At 46.1% G+C, this 19,945-nt stretch overlaps 1 protein-coding gene across 1 annotated transcript in view; it reads left to right on the top strand.

The window, feature by feature from the left end:
• PLPP4 (phospholipid phosphatase 4) overlaps positions 1–19,945 on the top strand; it is a 141,683-nt gene that overhangs the window by 36,553 nt on the left and 85,185 nt on the right. The window lies entirely within an intron of this gene.

Raw genomic sequence — 19,945 nt, forward strand, 5'->3', positions numbered from 1 at the left:
CACTCAGCCACCCGGGAGTAAATAATCCACCTGCCCTATGCAGCAGACTCAGGAGACGCAAGTTTGATCCCTGGGTTGGGAAGATCCCCTGGAGAAGGAAATGGCTAACGATTCCAATATTCTTGCCTGAAAAATTCCGTGGACAGAGAAACCTGGTGGGTTGCGAAGAGTCAGGCATAGCTGGGTGATTGAATTTGCACACACGCTGAACGCACCTTTCAACCAACATCACCTGCTTTCACTCACCTCCTTGGCCTCTGGTAACCACCATTCTTCTCTTTGTTCCTGTGTTTGACTTTTTTAGATACCGCATGTAAGTGAGACTACTCAGCCATTTATCTTTCTCTGACTCTTCTCACTTAGGTTAAGGTCCCCAAGGTCCATCATGTTGTTGAAAATGGCAGGATGTCCTTCTTATGTTTGAATAATATTCCATTGTATGTGTAGACCGCATCTTCTTTGTCCATTCACTGACAGATGAGGGTTGTTTCCGTATCTTGCCTTTATCATCCTGTACTAAACTTGAGAGGACAGATATCTTTTTGATATCCTGTTTTCATTTCCTTTAGATAAATATCCAGAAGTGAGATGGCAGGTTCATATCATGGTCCTATTGTTAATTTTTTGAGGAACTTCCATACTGTTATCTATAGTAGTTGTACCAATTTATGGTCCCATCCACGGTTCCCAGGGATTTTCTTTTTGTCACATCCTCGCCAACACTTGTTCTCTCTTCTTTTTTTGATGATGTCCATTCTGATAGGCGTAAGGTGATACTTCAGTGTGATTTTAATTTGCATTTCCCAAACTCAGCTTTTTAATAGGTAAAAATTATTTTGTAGGGTATGGTAGAATGAAATAATATGGTAAGTGCATAATTCCACAACTGGAAGATAGGTGTTGCATAATTGTTAAATTCCCCATTGTTTGGAAGGGGGAGGATTTGCAGCATTTTAGACAGAAAATTCTTGAGAGTCTCTTGGGAACTGTAAAGAGATCCAACCAGTCCTTTCTAAAGGAAATCAATCCTGAATATTCATTGGAAGGACTGATGCTGAAGCTGAAACTCCAATACTTTGGCCACCTGATGTGAAGAACTGACTCATTTGAAAAGATTGAAAGCGCGAGAAGAAGGGGATGACAGAGATAAGATGGTTGGATGGCATCACTGACTCAATGGACATGAGTTTGAGTAAACTCTGGGAGTTGGTGATGGACAGGGAGGCCTGGTGTGCTGCAGTCCATGGGGTCGCAAGGAGTTGGACACAAATGACCGACTGAACTGAACTGAACTGAGACAGAAAACTCTGACGGTCCAGTTCCTTACTGAAAAATATGAGGAAAACCTTTACTGGAGTTCATTTAACAGCTAAGCCAAGATTAGGTATTCTGGCTGCCTGAGTTGGTGGCTACTGCCTGCTCGGGACTTGCTCCCAAAGCCAAAAGGAAACCCATGGCTGTCAGGTCATAAGCAACTAGAGATTCAGTCCAGGAGGGAGAGTGAGAACTCAGGGATGGAGATCTCAATTTGGGAAGACAAGAAGTCAGGGGTGAGCTTGGTTGTGGGAGCCGTGTGGTCCCCACTGCCTGATGGCCTTGGTCTTGAAGGGCCAACATTATTCATGAAGGGCCTAGAAGGAAGGAGAGGCACTTGGGACAGAGCATGTGAGCAGCGAGACGGATGGAAGAACAGGAGGACGTGCCCCAGGAACCCAGGGTCGCAGTACCCACTCAATGGATGCGATATCAATGCTTGTTGGAAGAGTGGATGATGAGTATTGAACCTGCTTCCTATGTGCCAGTCGTCTCATTTATAGTAGTCCTTCTGCAGATGAGGCACAGAAAAGTAAAGTGATTTGGCCAAGGTCAGACCCCTTTCGAAATCTGTGCTTTTCATTTAACTACCTTGCTGTGCTGCATATGAATGGATGAGTAAGTGAGGGCATTTCCATCTTACCTGTTAAGAAATAATGACGTTAAAGGTGAGTAACTTTCCTACAATTACAGACTCATTAGTGGTGGAGTCAGAGCGAGCAGCTCTTTTGCTTCCTAGTCCAGCGAGCTGCTCACTAGCGCCAGGCTGTGGCTCTGTACCACCTAGTCAGGCCCTGGGCCCTCCCAGCGCCCCCTCTACTGAGCTGAGTTGTCATCTACAGCCCACCCGTGGCCCCACGTCCCCCTTAGAGTGTACTTGCCTGTGTTTCCAAGGTGGGGGCCGTGGAAAGAGCCCAGGATTATTATGGTTAGAAGATCTGGGTTTGGGTTCCAGGTTGGCTGAATGATCTTGGGTAGGTCAAGAAGCCTGTCTGGCTTCAGTTTCTCTCTCTGGAATATGGGGATAACAGGGCCTGCTTTTTCTCGTTGTGAGGACCGATCGAGAGAAGGTGTAAGATGCGCCTGGCAGGCAGCTGGCCGGTACGAAGCGCTGAGAAAGGGGTCAGTGGATCCTCCCTCCCGCCCTCAATTCGCTTTTTCCCTTCTCCTCTTCCTCCCTTCCTCCCTCCAGATGTCTCCGCAGACAGCATCTCATTTAGCAGGGGAAGAAGGAACCATTCAGGCAGCCCGTGACATCTCCCATCCAGTTCTCAGTGGTCCTGGACTGGTTCTACCACTTGGGACAGATGAGGAAGAGTGCAAGGTCTGTACGCTGACCTTTCAGTGCAGAATTGGTGGTGATGGTGGTGCTGGTAGGAAACATAAATATGCAAGTGCTATGCATTGGTTAGTCCTAACATACCACTCAGCAGATGAGCACTCTGAAAAGCCCCACTTCCTGAAGAGAGAGGGTCTCATCACCTACAGGGGAGCCGACTTCACAGAGTGGGTCCGAGAGGTCCTAGGGTTGCTTAAATGCCCCCCACTCTCAGGCTGACCAGCAATCTGCCGGTGGTCTCCCTCCACGAGAGGGGAGCACAGATGCCACACAGCACGGCCAGAATGGGGGGTCACAAACAGATGGGTGGGCAGGACCCTGGACGGGACTCTGCTTGCCGAAAGTCAGGGTGCTTCTCAGCTCCATTTCCCTGTTGCCCTGCAGGGATGTGGGCCCCAGGTTGCCAGACCAAATTCCTCAGTGGAAGCCAGAAATACAAACTTTGCTGCAACACCTCCTGGCTTTTAAATATTGGTTACAAATCATACATTTAAAAAAAAATTCAGTCTTAAGGATAACCAGCTACCAGCCTCTGACTTAAGGTTCTATGTGTTGGAGGATTGGATCTATATCGAAACAGCTGGACTTATTTGTTAAGTCTTGATTCAGCAAATATTTACTTATTTGTTTTTATTGAGGTATAGTTGATTTATAATATTATGTTAGTTTCCAGTGTATAGCACAGTGATTCAATATTTTTGTAGATGGTCTTCTATTTAAAGTTATTGCAAAATAAAGGCTATATTTCCTGTGCTGTACAATATGTTCTTATAGCTTATTTATTTTATACATAATGTCAATAGTTTGTGCCTCTTAATTCTCTACCCCATCCTGCCCCTCCCACTTCCATCTTCCCATTGGTAACCACTAGTTTATTCTCTATATCTGTCAGCCTCTTTCTGTTTTGTTTTATATATGTCTTTTGTTTTCTTTTTTAGATTCCAAATATTAGTGATAACATACAATATTTGTCTTTGTCTGACTTGTTTTACTAAGCATAATACCCTCTACATCCAGCCACACTGTTGCAAATGGCAAGATCACATTCTTTTTGACTGCCAAGTAATATTCCATTGTAAACCACATCCTCTTTATCTATTCATTTGTTCAGGGACACTTAGGTTGCTTCCACATCTTGGTTATTGTAAATAAAGCTGAACATTGGTGTTCATGTATCTTTTTGAATGATCGCTTTCATTTTCTCTGGATGTTATTCAGATGTGGAATTGCTGGGTCATATGGTAGTTCTGTTTTTTTTTATTTATTTGTTTTTGTTTTTACAGGATGCCCCATCCTGTTTTCCATAGTGGCTTCACCAATTTACAACCCTACCAACAGTATACTCGGGCTCCCTTTTCCGCATATCCTTGCCAACATTTGTTATTTGTAGACTTTTTGATGATAGCCTTTCTGACAGGTTTGAGGTTATATCTCATGGTTTTGATTCTCATTTCTCTGATGATTAGCGATTTTGAGTATCTTTTCATATGTCTTTTGACCATCTCCTGTTGATATATCTTCTTTGCAAAAATATCTACTCAGATCTTATACCCATGTTTAGTCATTTTTTTATATTGAGTTGAATGAGCTATTTGTATATTTTGGATATTAACCTCTCGTTGTTCATATCATTTGCAAATATTTTCTCTCATTCAGTAGGTTGTCTTTTTCTTTTTTTGATGGTTTCCTTTACTTAGCAAATATTTTGGGGGCATCAACTACATACCAGGTGTTGTTCTAAGATCTGTGAATGCAGCTCTCATTAAATATAGACAGGGACCCTGGGTGCCTCTTGGAGCTGCCGTTCCACTGTAGCCTTAACGTTCTGCGTCATGCTGCTGTATCTTTGAAACTGTGATGATGACCTGGTTATCTTCATCCCCTCCTTAGGAAGATTTTGGTTGAACAACATCCCAGCCACAGAGCCCAGTGATACCAACTGGCAACCATGGCTTGGTTCTTGATTTAGATACTGGCCATTGTTGGGGCCACAGACGCCAGCATAGGCATGTCTCCAGTTGTTCAAGGTCAAGCCCACATCCACAGGCCTGTGTCTCAATGTGACTCTGTGTTGAGGAGCTCGGGGTTTGCAGGGCACATGGCCACAAAAACACTTAGTGATGCTTACCATCAGCAACAAACTTTGGGGGCAAAAATAAGGATCAATCTGCTTAAAAGCCATAGACCTGGCTGTTTCTGTTCTCACTTGTGGCCTGGGCCCTGCTCTCAACCTCTCACCTCTCACCTCTCACAGCTGTTCCCAGCCCTGAGCCTTTAGATTGGTGGCTTCTCCATCTCATTCATCAGCCTCCCCTCACCTGCCAGCCCCACTGAAGATCATTTTAGGAGAAGGTGACCTGATACCTCCACTGGGGAAAATAGGTCATGGAGAGAAAGGTCAGGGGCTTAGTCCAGGTCAAAACTTGGCAGATTTCTGCAAAGGACTGGGGTAAGAAAGGCCTAGTACTGTCCTTTGCCACTGCTGACACCAGGGAAAATCAGATGAGGCTGTAAGGGGGAGCGGGAGGAAGAAAGATCGCGAAGACATGTCGCAGTCTCCCGTTTAGGAATAAGTGCTCTCTGGTTGGTGTGGTTAATTAAAATTATAGCTCAGAAGCCTATCTTCAAGTTCAGGTCTGTCTTCACTGTGCTTTGCCCTGAGTGTTGAGGGGCATTTCTTCTGCCCCAGTTCTTGGCTCAGTGATGAGTCCCAGGATCTTTCTGTGACCTGGTCTGGGGATGGGTATATAGAATGTTCCAGAGTACTTTAAGCTCTGGTAAGTGCCTAAAGGCTCCCAATTAATCTAGGAATGAATGGTTCACTGGGCATTGTAGTGTCAAAGATTAATTGGAGACTGAGGTCTCTTAGCAAAGAAACGTACACTTTTCTCCCTCTTTTCTTACTAGTTTCTTTTTGTTGTTGCTGTTGGAATGGCTTTTGTTTGCTCCTGGTTCAGATCGAGCACAGTATTCTCTGCACCAAACATCATTTCCCACTGGGAAGTATGTCTGGCCCAGAGAGTGTTCAGTCCTAGAGGGCTTGGTGTTGCTGGCGCTGTTGGGAGAGGAGGGCCCTGTGCTGGGGTGGGGTCTGGGCTCCAAGAAGTTTCCCCGAGTCCCAAGTTTAGTGGCCTGGCTCTGCCCTTAGTCACCGGCTGCCGCAGGGCTCACTTCCACAGGCTCCTCATTACTTATTAGGCACCTACTCGCCAAGGCAGCATCTGAGCCAGGAAGAGGGCTTCTCATCACCCCAGGCTCTGGGGCACATTTAACCTGAAGGTTTCCAGGTAGGTCCAGGTGTGTGGGTTTTTGAAGGCTGCTCGTTTTGTGAATGACCTGATGAGTTCTTTTCATTTATCTGTCTTCTTCTTTCTGATTTTTTTTCATTACCCTTCCCACTGTCATGCTTTACTGAAATCCAATCAAAGCTAATAATACTTTCCAAGAGTTTCAGCTGCTTTGGCTGATAAGATACTTAATTTTGTTAAGTGTCTTTATAGCCAGTGAATGAAATCATTAGGAAAAACCGAAAACAAAACCCCTTTTGTCGTGGAATTTTACAGCACTTGCCTCCAGTTATCAGCACTTTTATTTATTGTTTCCCGCCGCTGTCCTCCTTGTTTAGTCTTTTTGTGGAGTATTTCAGAGCAAATTTCAAATATTGCATGACATCACATCTAAATACTTAAAAAGGTAACTTTACCTAGTGAGAATGAAAACAAAAACAAGCTCTCTAATTGCCCCTCCCTCACAAGCGACAATACCATTTTTAACACCCAATAAAATTAACATTAATTTCTTCATATCAGGATCCACATAAGGTCCACACATGGTTACTTGGTGTACAGATATTTTAGGAATGACTTTTTAATTTAGAATTTTTCCGTGGTTAGTGTGTCCTTGCTAGTTGTTGAGTGCTTCCTGTGGGCCCTGATGATGATCGATGATCCCAGATTCTCACTATGTCCAGCAGGGTGTTCTACCCATTTTACAGATGCAGAAGGGAGTATAGCATCTGCTATATTGCCCCTGGTCATGAAGCCCCGACTGGACCGGATGTGTTAGTTTTTGCAGCTTGAGTTTATGGAGGCCAGGATTTTGTGTTTAGGTGCAGGCACTGAAGGCATTTTCTGTCTTCTGTTGCCTCCTTCCAAAGGGAAGGCACCCTTTGTAGAATTGTTTGAAAATAATTGCTCTGGATGTTTGGACTTCTGGGGTGATACATATGGTTTATGAACATTGTGCTTCTGCAAAACAAGCTTCCGTTTATGCCTGTGCTCCATCACGGGTGTGTCCGAATATGTTCTGCTTTCCCTCTGAAGCAGGAGTGGTTTTGAATATGCCTCTACTATTGGAGATGACTTCTGGGGGAGGGGATGACAACTGAGCAGAGAACAGCCTGATCTTATTCTGAGTCCATGCTAAGTCCACACACCCATTCCTCATCACAGCCCTCCAGGCAGGTGGTATGGTTATCTCCACTCCCAGACGAGGCAGCAAGGCTCAGAGAGAAGATGCCACTAGCCCAAGGTCATAGCTAAAAAGTGGCAAGGGTAGAAAATAGGTTTTCACTCCACAGCTCTGGATGCTCCCATTGCGTTTTCACGGTGCCACTACCTTCTATGCTATTTCCCCCACTCAGGGGCCTGCACTGGGACATCTGCCAGTGTTCATCCAGAAAATTTCAAGTATTCAGAAAAACAGAAAGAGCCAAAATGATTCACCATATACTCCACCTAGATTAAGCAGTTGATGTTTTATCCTATTTGCTTTATCTCTGTATCTGTGTTTATTTATACACTTTTCTGATCTGAAAGCAAGCTGCTGACATATCATGATCCTAAACAGCCTAAATGTTTAAGCTGCTTCCCCAAAAATATTCTTCTACATTTCTTCTATATTGAAGGAAATTATAATATATAATTATTCCTTATAATTCCTTATAATTATTCCTTACAGTCATCTAATATCCAGCTCATTCTCTAGTTCCAAAATTTCCTGTCATCCTCAAAGTTTCTTTTTAATAGTTTAAAAAAATACTTCCTTTTTGACCCAAGATCCAGTCAGTGCACAGTGGTCCCATTTGGTTGTCTTATGTCTTTAGATTCTTGTAATGTGGAATATTGCAACTTTGTTTCCGGACTTGTCTGTTCCTCTGCCCCTGTATTTTGACAAGCTGGGAGTTGAGTCCAAAATCCTGATCAAGTTCAGAGTATACACATTTGGAAGAATGCTTCATGGGGATGCCATGCACTTCATATAACCATATGTTAGGGATCTGCAGGGGTCTGTGGTCCTAGCATTGGTGACCAGAGGTTGGGTGTGCAGGTTGTGCCATTTAAAAAAAAAAAAAAAAAAAAGCTGAAGAAGAGTTGGTGTGAGCAGAGCATCTTTGAGTCCCGGGCTTTGCCTTTTCTGTGCAGCCTGTTCCTGGTTCTCTTGAAGAAGGAATTCATAGGGCCTGGACTCCATCTCAGGCCTGTCCGTGCTGGTCGTGCGCGGCCACCTCTCCAGTGGACTCTGAACTCTGTGCTTAGCGCCTGTGGGAATGACAATGGAAGGATAAGACCCCCCTCTGGGCAGGGGAATCTTGAAGACACCAATCACCCCTGCCTCCGGACGAAATGTAACCACAGGCTTATCGGTTTTTAACTGGTTAGAATGTAACCATGGGCTTATTGATTACTAACTGTTTGAACACATAACACATGAATGATGGGGTTATTGTGATTGTATTTATCCTTCCTTTGTAAGCCTAAAGGGATTTGGGCTGGTGGGTTTGGACATATATACATGGGGTATAAAAGATTTTCACATAATGCTGGTCGGGGTCCTTGGCTAAGAGGAGACTCTGCCTTGGGCCCGCCGGTGTAATAAACTGCACTCCACTATCTGCATTGTCCTTCTGAGTGAGTTTGTTTCCCGGAACGCGTGGCTATAACACTCTGTCTTCCTTCCTGGTCTCTAGATGGATGAGAACACCTCCAGACTTGACCCGTATATTTCCACTGTCCCAGCACTCACCCCTGGGCTTTCCTGGTAGCTCAGCTGGTAAAGAATCCACTTGCAATGCAGGAGACCCCAGTTCAATTCCTGGGAATCGAAGACCCCCTGGAGAAGGGGTAGGCTATCCACTCCAGTGTTCTTGGGCTTCCCTGTGGCTCAGATGGCAAAGAATCCACCTACAATGCAGGAGACCTGGGTTTGATCCCTGGGTTGGGAAGATCCCCTAGAGGAGGGCATGGCAACCCACTCCAGTACTCTTGCCTGGAGACCCCCCATGGACAGAGGAGCCTGGCAGGCTGTAGTCCCTGGGGTCACAAAGGGTCAGACACAACTGAACAGATAAGCACAGCACCACTCACCCCATCCCTTCCCGTCATAATTTAGGAGAGCATAGTGGAGGAGTGCATCTTTTAATCACCTCCTATTTTTCCCCTTGGTCAGGGAGGGATTCCTGGCCTGGAGTTACAGGGATCTCGACCGTTCATGACAGCCAACACTGGACAGATGAGACTGAAGCAGTTTATTAGTAACAGACTCACAGCCCAGGGTAGCAGGACACTGAATGTCACACAGGCCGCCCAGGGGCACAGCAAACAACCGGGGGTGGTGGGAGGCAGGCTTTGTACTATCAAGGGGCTCCAGTGCCCCCTGGTTCCCACAGGAGGATGTGATTGACGTGTTAGAATAAGTCCATGGGCTGGCGTTTCAGTCCATGGGACTGAAACCTGCTCTTTGGGGATGGGCAGGTACTGTGCCTGGTCTCCTGGATAAAGGGGGCTGTTTGGCTGAAGGAGCTGAGTGGAAGGGAACTTGTGGTTAGGACATGAGAAGCCTTTGTGGTTTCAGATGTCAAGGGAGGACATGATATCGGGCCTTAGTTTTTGGCTTTCCGCTGAAGTACAGTACACCCCACAGTACTCTATCCACGCGGGCACCCCGCCCCCAGCAGTTCATCTTATGGGATGACCTCAGCAGTCATACCAACCCTCTGAGGTAGGTGCTGCCAGCAGCACCACTTTATAGATGAGGAAACAGCCCCGGGAGGGGGAGTGCCTTGACCAAGATCCTGCAGCTGGAGGGGGTGATGGGAACGCTCACCCAGGCTGCCCTCTGGAGGCTGTGTCCACTTGATTTGCACTGGGAAGACCCAGAGGAATCAGGTGGAGAGGGAGGTGGGAGGGGGGATCGGGATGGGGAATACATGTAAATCTATGGCTGATTCATATCAGTGTATGACAAAACCCACTGAAAAATAAATAAATAAATAAAGGAGGAAAAAAAAAAAAAAAGGACATGGGATCTAGAGTGAAGAAAGGGGGACAGGAATCCAGGCTCTGCCTCGGGGGGCAGTTACACTTGCTGAAGCCCCAGGCTCTCCATTTATTGCGAGCTCATTACGGAGCAAGGGGGACCATCGCAGAGGGTGGTGGTAACTCCAGGAGCTGTTTCTTGCCTGGTCCATGGCTGGTCTCCTGGATGCAATTCTCCTCCATCCAGGTAAAGGGCAGGTAGCTTTGATTAAGTCAACTGCTTTGAGGGAAACTGCTTTTCTGAAGGACAGGAAGGAAGGAGGTGGTGGGAGCAGCTTCTTCCATTTCTCTTTTTACCTTCTTCATGGTGTGTTGCTCTTTTTCTCTTTCACAACAAACAGCAAATTGCTCCTTACAAGGATTTGATTTCAGTTGTTCACACTGAGTGAAAATTGAGATCGACATCCTGCATTTCCCAACAGGTGGGGCTGTGTTTCTAATTGTGGAAAATTTTATCTCTTATTAAAATAATTGCAGATGCCATTACATTGGTGGGAATTGTGTGTGTGTGTGTGTGTGTGTGTGTGTGTGTGTGTGTGTGTGCACGTGCATGCATGTTCCTTGATCTCTTTGGAATTCCAGAATATGTGCCAAGGAGGACATGGAAGAGTGGACTTCCATCAGTGGACTGCACAGATAGAAATGTGCAGATTTAGGCAAGACATCCTGTGCCTTATAACCTTAGTGCTCCCATCTCTAAGATGGGAATAACAGTAATTTCACCCTCATAAGATTCTTATGAAGGTTAGATGAAGTAATGTTGGAAAACACCCAATAAAGCACTTGGCACAAGACAGCTCCGAATGTGATAACTAGGTACTATTATTATACTTGTTGGACTTGTGGGGATGGCCAAGCTCCCCCACCCAGGGTAAAGCCTGCCTGGTGGCAGGTCTCTGGTTTACTGCCTCACAGAGATAATCCATCAATATGTTCTCTCAATGGCCTGTCCCCAGGACTAATGGAAAATCTGAAACACTTCCTCCATACCACTGGAGCTGCCTGCCTGTTCTGCTGACCATTTGTAAGTGTTTTCCCTCTTGCCTGAGCGAGGCTCACTAGAGAGGAAAAGTCAATAGTACAATAAAGAAACACACCCTGCTTTCTGCTCTCGCCTGGAAAGCTTTATCGTGTGTCTTGTTTTTCCCTCCTTCGGCTCTCGCAAGGTTCAAAAGTGACTTTCTGGGCCATTGTTTCCTCAAAGAATGGCTAAAGGATGTGGTTGGTAGTTGTTGGCACTCATCTGTCCTGTCTCATCTCCCCCCCAACAACATGAAACCTCACTGTCCCGGGTGGAGCAGAAACGGAGAGGGGAAGACTTCTTAGACCCAGTGGTCATGTCAGCCATCAGCATCATTCTTGTCCACATTTGCAAGAAGAGCAGCCAATCAAATCAGCTTTGACCGAGCCCTTTGGTGGCCCAGGCACTGTGCCAGATTCTAATATTTTTTTTTTTGCTAATGATAGCAGTATTATTACTGCCCTGCCCTGGCCATCCTGGGAAGCGAGGAAGGAGATCTGAAATCTCAGAGAGGTTAAGTGACTTTTTTCAAGTCCCCCAGCTGGCAAATGCCAAATCAGTGACTTGAACCAAGTTTAATGGTCTAAGTTCATATTTCCATATAATCTTGTGTTACTCGTGTTTGGAGGAAAGGATGTTGAAATCTGAGTCAAGTATGTGGCAGAAATATTAACCTATCTTGAAAAAAGCATATTATCAAGGAACATGAGTTAAATGTCATTGACAAATCTATGAAGTCTCTTAGAAGATTATGGGGAGATCCTGGGGCTTTGAGAACTTGACTTTGAGTCAGAAGAGGCCCAGAGGACTGTAGCATCATAGTCCCTTGTTTAGGGACTTGCTGTTCCTGCTACTGTGATGTCAAGATTGGCCATTTTCCTGGGTTCCCAGCTTTGGACGGAATCTCTTGCCATGTTCAGCAAGTGGATGGTAATAGATTCACTCTCTGGGGTGGTGAGATTTTGTGTAGTCAGAGTTCTAACACCTGTAACTAAAGGCCTTGATAACTAATTCCCCAGTCAGGTGGGGCTTAGCATCCCTTGCCTGTAGTCTCCACAAGAGTGTGGTCATATGTGTTTCATACACCAGGGTTCATAGGACAGTATCTGGTACATCACATTCACCTAAATGTTTGTTGAATGAATAAATAGCAGGCAAAGGCGGAAGTTGATTGTCTGTCCCCTGCTGCGTCCTAGATTCAAATGTATTCTTTTTAATGACTGAGTAACATTCCATTGTGTATATGTACCACAGCTTTCTTATCCATTTGTCTGCTATGGACCACTACAATATTATAAAGTAATTAGCCTCCAATTAAATACATTTTAAAAAAACATAAAAATGTTTTTATTTTCCTGGAGAGACCCTCATGGTACAGTGTGTGACACTGGAATTGCATTCTTTTCTCCTGGGCGAGGGCTCAGGGGACCACGGAAGGCTGGCAGGCCATGTGTCTGTGATTTGGCAAGAAGCAGTGACTGGTCACCTCCCTGAGGGGAAAAGGAAAACACCAGGATGTTTTTATCTGCTCGGCTTTATTTCTCCTTTAGCTTTCTGCCTGCTTTTCACTCTGTGTCAACATCCAATCTCCTTCTGCCCCTTTTCTATTTCAGTTAGTTTTGGTAAGGTCTTCTTGTATCTTAGAAACGTGCTTGCTTCTGCTTGCCTTCTGCTCACTTAAGTTCTGTTTTGGTGTGTGTGTGTGTGTGTGTGTGTGTGTGTGTGTGTGTGTGTGTGTGTGTGTGTGATATGTAGATAAGATCTGGTCTAAGGAGGATTAAAGCATCTATGCTATGCATAGACTCATGGTTCAGATGGTAAAGGATCCCCCTGCAATGCAGGAGACCCAGGTTTGATCCCTGGGTTGGGAAGACCCCCTAGAGAAGGGAATGGCTACCCGCTCCAGTGTCCTTGCCTAGAGAATCCATGGGCAGAGGAGCCTGGCGGGGCACAGTCCATGGGGTCGCAGTGAATTGGACACGACTGAGTGACTAACACTGACACTGAAAAGTTAGAAGAACATCTTTGGATTTTCTTATTGTCTGTTTTCCAAATTCTTCTGTATAATCAGAGAACTAAGAAGATCTCTTTTTGTACAGTTCTTCTGTGTGTTCTTGCCACCTCTTCTTAATATCTTCTCCTTCTATTAGGTCCCTACCATTTCTGTCCTTTATCAAGCCCATCTTTGCATGAAATGTTCCCTTGGTATCTCTGATTTTCTTGAAGAGATCTCTAGTCTTTCCCCTTTTGTTGTTTTCCTCTATTTCTTTGCATTGATCACTAAGGAAGGCTTTCTTACCTCTCCTTGCTATCCTTTGGAACTCTGCATTCAGATGGGAATATCTTTTCTTTTCTCCTTTGCTTTTCGCTTCTCTTCTTTTCACAGCTATTTGTAAGGCCTCCTCAGACAACCATTTTGCTTTTTTGCATTTCTTTTTCTTGGGGATGGTCTTTATCCCTGTCTTCTGTATAATGCCACAAAACTCTGTCCATAGTTCATCAGGCACTCTGTCTATCAGATCTAGTCCCTTAAATCTATTTTTCACTTCCACTGTATAATCAAGCCTAGTCAAGGCTATGGTTTTTCCAGTGGTCATGTATGGATGTGAGAGTTGGACTGTGAAGAAGGCTGAGTGCTGAAGAATTGATGCTTTTGAACTGTGGTGTTGGAGAAGACTCTTGAGAGATCGTTGGACTGCAAGGAGATCCAGCCAGTCCATCCTAAAGGAGATCAGTCCTGGGTGTTCATTGGAAGGACTGATGTTGAAGCTGAAACTCCAATACTTTGGCCACCTCATGTGAAGAACTGACTCATTGGAAAAGACCCTGATGCTGGGAGGGATTGGGGGCAGGGGGAGAAGGGGATGACAGAGGATGAGATGGCTGGATGGCATTACTGACTCGATGGACATGAGTTTGAGTAAACTCTGGGAGTTGGTGATGGACAGGGAGGCCTGGCGTGCTGTGATTCATGGGGTCGCAAAGAATCGGACACGACTGAACGACTGAACTGAACTGAAGAAGATGAGTAACACTGTCTAAACTTTGCAGGGAGAAATTAAGAGAAGGTTAGACTAAGATAATTGTCCAATTCGAAGGAGCTTGTCTAGGATCAAAATCCCACAGCAAGTCACCTGACTTTGGACAGTTTTCATTTTCAGGAGAGAAAATTAGTCATTTCCTATTTCCCTGGTAGCTCAGTTGGTAAAGACTCTGCCTTCAGTGCAGGAGACCTGGACTCGATCCCTGGGTCAGAAAGATCCGCTGGAGAAGGAAATGGCTCCCCACTCCAGTGTTCTTGCCTGGAAAATCCTATGGACAGAGGAGCCTGGCAGGCTCCATGGGTCACAAGAGTTGGACACAACTTAGTGACTCAGCCATCACCACCTATAGTAGTAACTTCATGCTTTTCACATCAGAACATGTTGACCTATATAGTTTAGTCATTTTATTTTAGTTTCAAATCATGATTAAGGGCAATGATGTTTTTGATAATAGTTAAAATTCAGTGACTGCATTTGATGGGGGGAGAAGTCAGTTATTTTGAGACTGGACTGGTCCTGGATACTGAATCAGAGTTGATCAGTACCAATGCTTTCACACCTATGGGATCTCATTAACTCGCATTTTTTCTTTGAAATGATTAATACATGATATTTCTGACTTGTTAGATTTACATTCATCCTTCTCTCATAGCACCCACTCTTCCTTTCTGCTTACTTTTGGTCATCAAGTCTGATGAAGTCTTAGAAGTCCCCTCCACTCTTAAGCCTGTCTGGATTTAAAATGGATAAGTGGGGCATTTAGCCACAGAATTGGGGTACTGATCATCACACCAAGACTCTTTTTCTTCGTAAGTCTCTGCGGTGATGCGGAAATGCCATTCACAGTGGGGATAGTTTTGATTCTCAGCCTCGGAGTATGAGGAACTCTGCATTGGTGGGTCTGTCAGACCCTTTCTGGGCATTGAGATGTTCTTCTCTGCATTATATTTATTGGAAATAAAAGTAGGCGAAGTGGGTTTACACACCTCCTAATGGCCAAAGAGTTGCTCCTCTTCCTTCAGCATTTTCTTGAAAATGCAAGGACATCGGTCATTATACTGGCCTGGGGTATGCTGGGATTATCAGCATAGTCAGTCATTATGGTGATGCTGGCAGGAGGTCCTAAGACCCGTGGGGCTATTTCTTCTGTAGTGAATGGCCCCTGATTGCTGTGCTTTTGAGTTGTCATTTTTGCTTTTCATCTTTTTTCTGCCTCTTCTGTGGCACAAGTGATGCTGGAGATAATGGTAGGGGCTTTGCAAAGTGAATTTCCGTTGTCCATGGACATGATCCACCTGACTCCGTATCATGAAGAAGGCACGTGCACCCCACTTCCTCTCCTATCCTCCCATCTTGCACGGAATGGTCTTGTTGACCTCACAGAGAAGGCCGGCCTCTGCCCAGAGGCAAAAGCATCAAGGTAGAATTTAATAGCCTGCTTTTAACATTTACCAATGGTTTATAAAAGGAATGCCAATCCTGTAAATCAGCAGTGACATCAGGTTTCTTCTAGAATAAACTCATTGAAGATTACAAAGTCTGAAGGAAAGTCACAATGCAGGTGGAGGGCAGATCAAGCAAAACTGGCCCCCTTGGTTCTTTTTTTTTTTTTCCCCCTTGGTTCTTGAATGGCTAAAGTTGGGAAGCATGGGCTTTCCCCAAGAACTCTGTCTGTACCACTATAGCGCTCATAGCAATCTTGTGAAAAATGAAGATTCTGAGTCAGCGGATCTGGGCTGGGGCCCAAGTTTCTGCATTTTTAAAAATAATTTATTTCTTTTTGGCTGTGCTGGGTGTTAGTTGCTACACGGGCTTTTCTGTGGTTGAGACAAGCGGGGGCTACTCTCTAGTTGTGGTGCGTGGTGCGTGGGCTTCTCACTGCGCTGACTTCTCCTTTTGCAGAGCACGGCTCTAGGGCGTGTGGGCTTCGGTAGTTACAGTTCCCAGGCTGTGGGGCACTGGCTTGGTAGTTGTAGCATACGGGCTTAGTTGCTCCGCGACATGTAGGATATATCCGGACCAGGGATCAAACCCATGCCTCCTACTTGGCAGGCGGACTCCTTACCACCGAGCCACCAGGGAAGCCCAGTTTCTGTATTTTTAACAGCTCCATCCAAGGTGATACTGATGTGCTGGCCTCTTGTGACTCTAGGTTTGGTCCACAGACCAGCAGCATCAGCGTCCTCGGGGAGCTTGCTGGAGGTGCCAGCCCTGGACCTGCTGTATCAGCAGTCCCCAGGAGGTCTCTGGGCACATTCTTGTTTGGGAAGCCCTGATCGTTCATGCTGCTGGGGGGCGAGGGGAGGTCCTCAGTGCGTAGTGAGCCCTGCTGAGCAGGCAGTTGGATCCCATGCCTGAATTCCTCCCCTGGAAGCAAGGTTTCCATTTCCTGGTTCCAAACCACTTTACAAAGAGTTCCTGGAAGGATGTTTCCAGGCCTGGCATGCCCTCTCTTGGGGGCACCCTTTCATGTTTCCAGACCTTTACATCCTACTGTATGCCCACTTCTGCTCCCATCTGCATTTTGAGACTCACATCCTGTCCTCTGTGTAGCTGCCTCACTGTCTGGATTCTCAGAGGCAGACGCCAGTGGCTGGTGTGTGGGGAGAAGGGACATCTATCTTTCCTGGTGTGCTGCTCCCAGAGGATACAATTTCCTTGACAGATGTGTTCTGGCTGCAGCCACTCAGGGGGGGGTGAGGAGTTGTGTGAAAGGCTGGGTGCACGAGGCTTTAAAAAATCACCATGAGGACAGTGTCCCCTGGGGGACAGACGAGATGAGGAAGGATGTGCTCAGCACCATGCCAGCTCCTTGGCCCTGGGCCAGCTGTGTGCAGAGGAAATGGGAATCAGAGTTCTGGGGTCTCTGAGAGTAGGGGCTGCAAGACCATTATCATGATGACAGCCTATGGGGGACAGATTGTATTTGAAAGGTGGCTGCAGCCCTATCTCTCATCTTACCTGCTTTCCTATAATGGGACTCTGCCACACCGCTGCTAAGAGGTGAAGTCAGTTCCCCTGTCTTGAATCGGGGCTGACCTTCTGCCACCCAGTGATGCTACAGGATTTCGGAGACTGGGTCAGAAAAGCCATTCAGCTTCTGCCTGGACCTCCTGAGACCTGCATCCCGGAGGAAGCCAGCAGCCATGAAAAATTCTGACTATGCTGAGTCTGTCATGCTGGGGAGGTGTGTGCGGTGCTCCAGGTGGCGGTTGACAGCCAGCACCCATGCAAGAGGCCATCCTGATGTCCAGCCTGGTCAAGCCTTCAGGTGATGCAGCCCTGAAGACACAGCTAGTGTCTAACTGCTGTGACCACGTTAAGTGAGCTCTGCCTATCTGGACCTGTCTCAATTTCCTGATCCACAAAATCATGAGCAAAAGAAAACGAGTGGTTTAAGACATTAGGTTCTGGGGTAATTTGTTATGCATCCAGAGTAATTGCAGTGTTCTGGAGGCTTTATGTTTCATAAGTATATTCTTAAAGTGTTAGTCACTTCATCGTGTCTAACTCTTCTGTTACCCTGTGGACTGTAGCCCACCAGGCTCCTCTGTCCATGAAATTTTCCAGGCAAGAACTGGAGTGGGCCTCCATGCCTTCTTCCAGGGGATCTTCACGGCCCAGGGATCGAACTCAGGTCTCCCACATTGCAGGCAGATGCTTACCATCTGAGCCACCAGGGAAGCCAATATATTCTTTAAAATAACTTGCAAATAAAATTCTTTTTACTTAGTTATATTTAAAATGCTTTTAAAATACCCAAGTGCAGTGAGTAAGTTGTTGCAAAATGAAATCTGCTCCCCTTCCCTCCAAAAAAAGCCTGGAAACTGTCCAGAAAACAGTTTTTTACTAGAAAACTATCTAGTAAAAACTTGCAATTAGAGGCTAGAGTAAAATGATAGAATGACAAAATGCTGGTTTCTGTTTGTGCTCTGTTAGGTACTTTACATTCGTTCATTTAAGTTTTATTTCCACTGTGTAAGGTGTGCCCATTTTACAGATGGGAGACTGAGGCTCAGAGATGTTAATGAACTCACTGAGAGCCCCACAGCAGGGGCTGGGACTTGAACATGGATGAGACTGACTCTAGTGCCTGTCTTGCAGCAGATAGAAGAATTGTTAATGTTGAGAGCTAAATTTCTAAGTCTTCTCTCCTTGTGGACAAGGGTTCTTGGAATCTTGGAGAATTTTCTTTAATGCCGGGCCCTTCAGAATCACCTGGGGAGTATTTTAAAATTCACATACCAGGCCCAGTCCATACCAAGGCTGTAGGTGTGGGATAGGGTGTCTCCAGAGGTTCTAACGCTTCTTTATTTGTCACCTCTGACCTAACCCAACCTCCTGTGTTGCAGGGAGCTTCCCAAGTGACGCTAGTGATAAAGAACCCACCTGTCAATGCAGGGGACGGAAGAGACAGGATTCAGTCACTGGATTGGGAAGATCCGCTGGAGAAGGGAATGGCAACCCACTCCAGTATTCTTACCTGGGAAATCCCATGGACAGAGGAGCCTGGTGGGCTGCAGTCTATGGGGTCACAAAGAGTCAGACATGACTGAAGCGACTTAGCATGCATGCACTCACGCACCCAGGTTACAAGTGAGGACATTGAGGCCCAGTGAGAAGTGGGTTGTTCTGAGACCCAGAGCAGCTTAATGGTGGAGCTCGGGCAGAAAGCAGGTTTCCCAGCACCCAGATGGCATGTAGCCTTGTGTCTTGGAGGAGGCTTGGAGGGCTCTTAGCAGAAATTAACTTACACACGAATGCAGGGGTCTCAGGGCATTGCAATAAGATCCTATAGTAGATGTGTTCTGGGCTGAGTGCTGAGTGAAACAGTCAGGGGCCAGCACTACTTTCTTCTTGAAATTTCATAAATACAAGGACAGGACAGAGATTTACGACTTGAAAAATCTCACTTGTGGGGAGAGAGAGGGGAGGAGAGGAACAGAGGGAGACAGAGAGAGGGAGGGACAGGTATATAGAGGCACAAGAGACAGATTGAATTTTAGGTTTCGTTTAGATATCCATGTAGATATACATGTATATCTACATGTATATACATGATAGAATTCAGTGTGAGGCTGATCAGACCCAGGGTAATTTTTTTTACCTGTAGCAGCTGTTCAAAATCCAGAATAGAGAGTAGATTCTGCAGTCACTTGGAGAGTCACTGAGAGTTCCACCCTGCTGGACTCTGAGGACATAATCCTGGAGAGTGACCCCACGCTCCACACCCTCCCAGTGTAACTGGGCACACAGACTAATGATCATACAAAGCTCCAAGTCTAGGGAAGAAACCAAGACTCTCAGACCGCTGACTCTGTCCCGGGGCTGGAGTGGCTCTAAGATGACCCACCATCTAGGTTTCTCCTAAGACTGAGATTTTTCCTGGTACATAGGAATTTCAGTGCTAAAACCAGGAGAGTCCCGGTTTGGCCGGGACTGTTGGTCACCTGGCTGGTCTCCTAGATGAGACGACTGCTGACCTCCAACTCCCGTTCCCCAACTCCCCTCCTCCTCATCTTGGCAATGGTACCCCATTTCCTGAGAGGCCAAGCCAGAGCCCTTGGCATCAGCTCTGACCACCACCCCTACCCCCGCCTGTGCCTGTTCTTCCATTTTCAGTCCTGCCTTTTGCTTCTCTCTGCAGGCATCTCTTGTTGGGACAGCTGCCCTCACCTCCTCACTGTCTCTGCCTCTCTGCTCTGCTCCAATGCCCCGCGTTCACCACTGTTGGACATTTCATTCCATGCTTTCCTGCCAAATTCCTCCTTGGTTCAAAAGGCAGATTCCTCAGTCTGGCACTCAAGCGCTGACTCACCCGGCCACATCTGAGGCCACTCTGAACCGAATTCAGGTGGAGAACTGGGCAAGAGAGCTGGGAGGGGACCCAAGGGCTGAAAGCTGGCTAAAG

The sequence above is a fragment of the Dama dama genome, chromosome 15 (genome assembly GCF_033118175.1).
Source record: "Dama dama isolate Ldn47 chromosome 15, ASM3311817v1, whole genome shotgun sequence".
Taxonomy (NCBI): domain Eukaryota; kingdom Metazoa; phylum Chordata; class Mammalia; order Artiodactyla; family Cervidae; genus Dama; species Dama dama.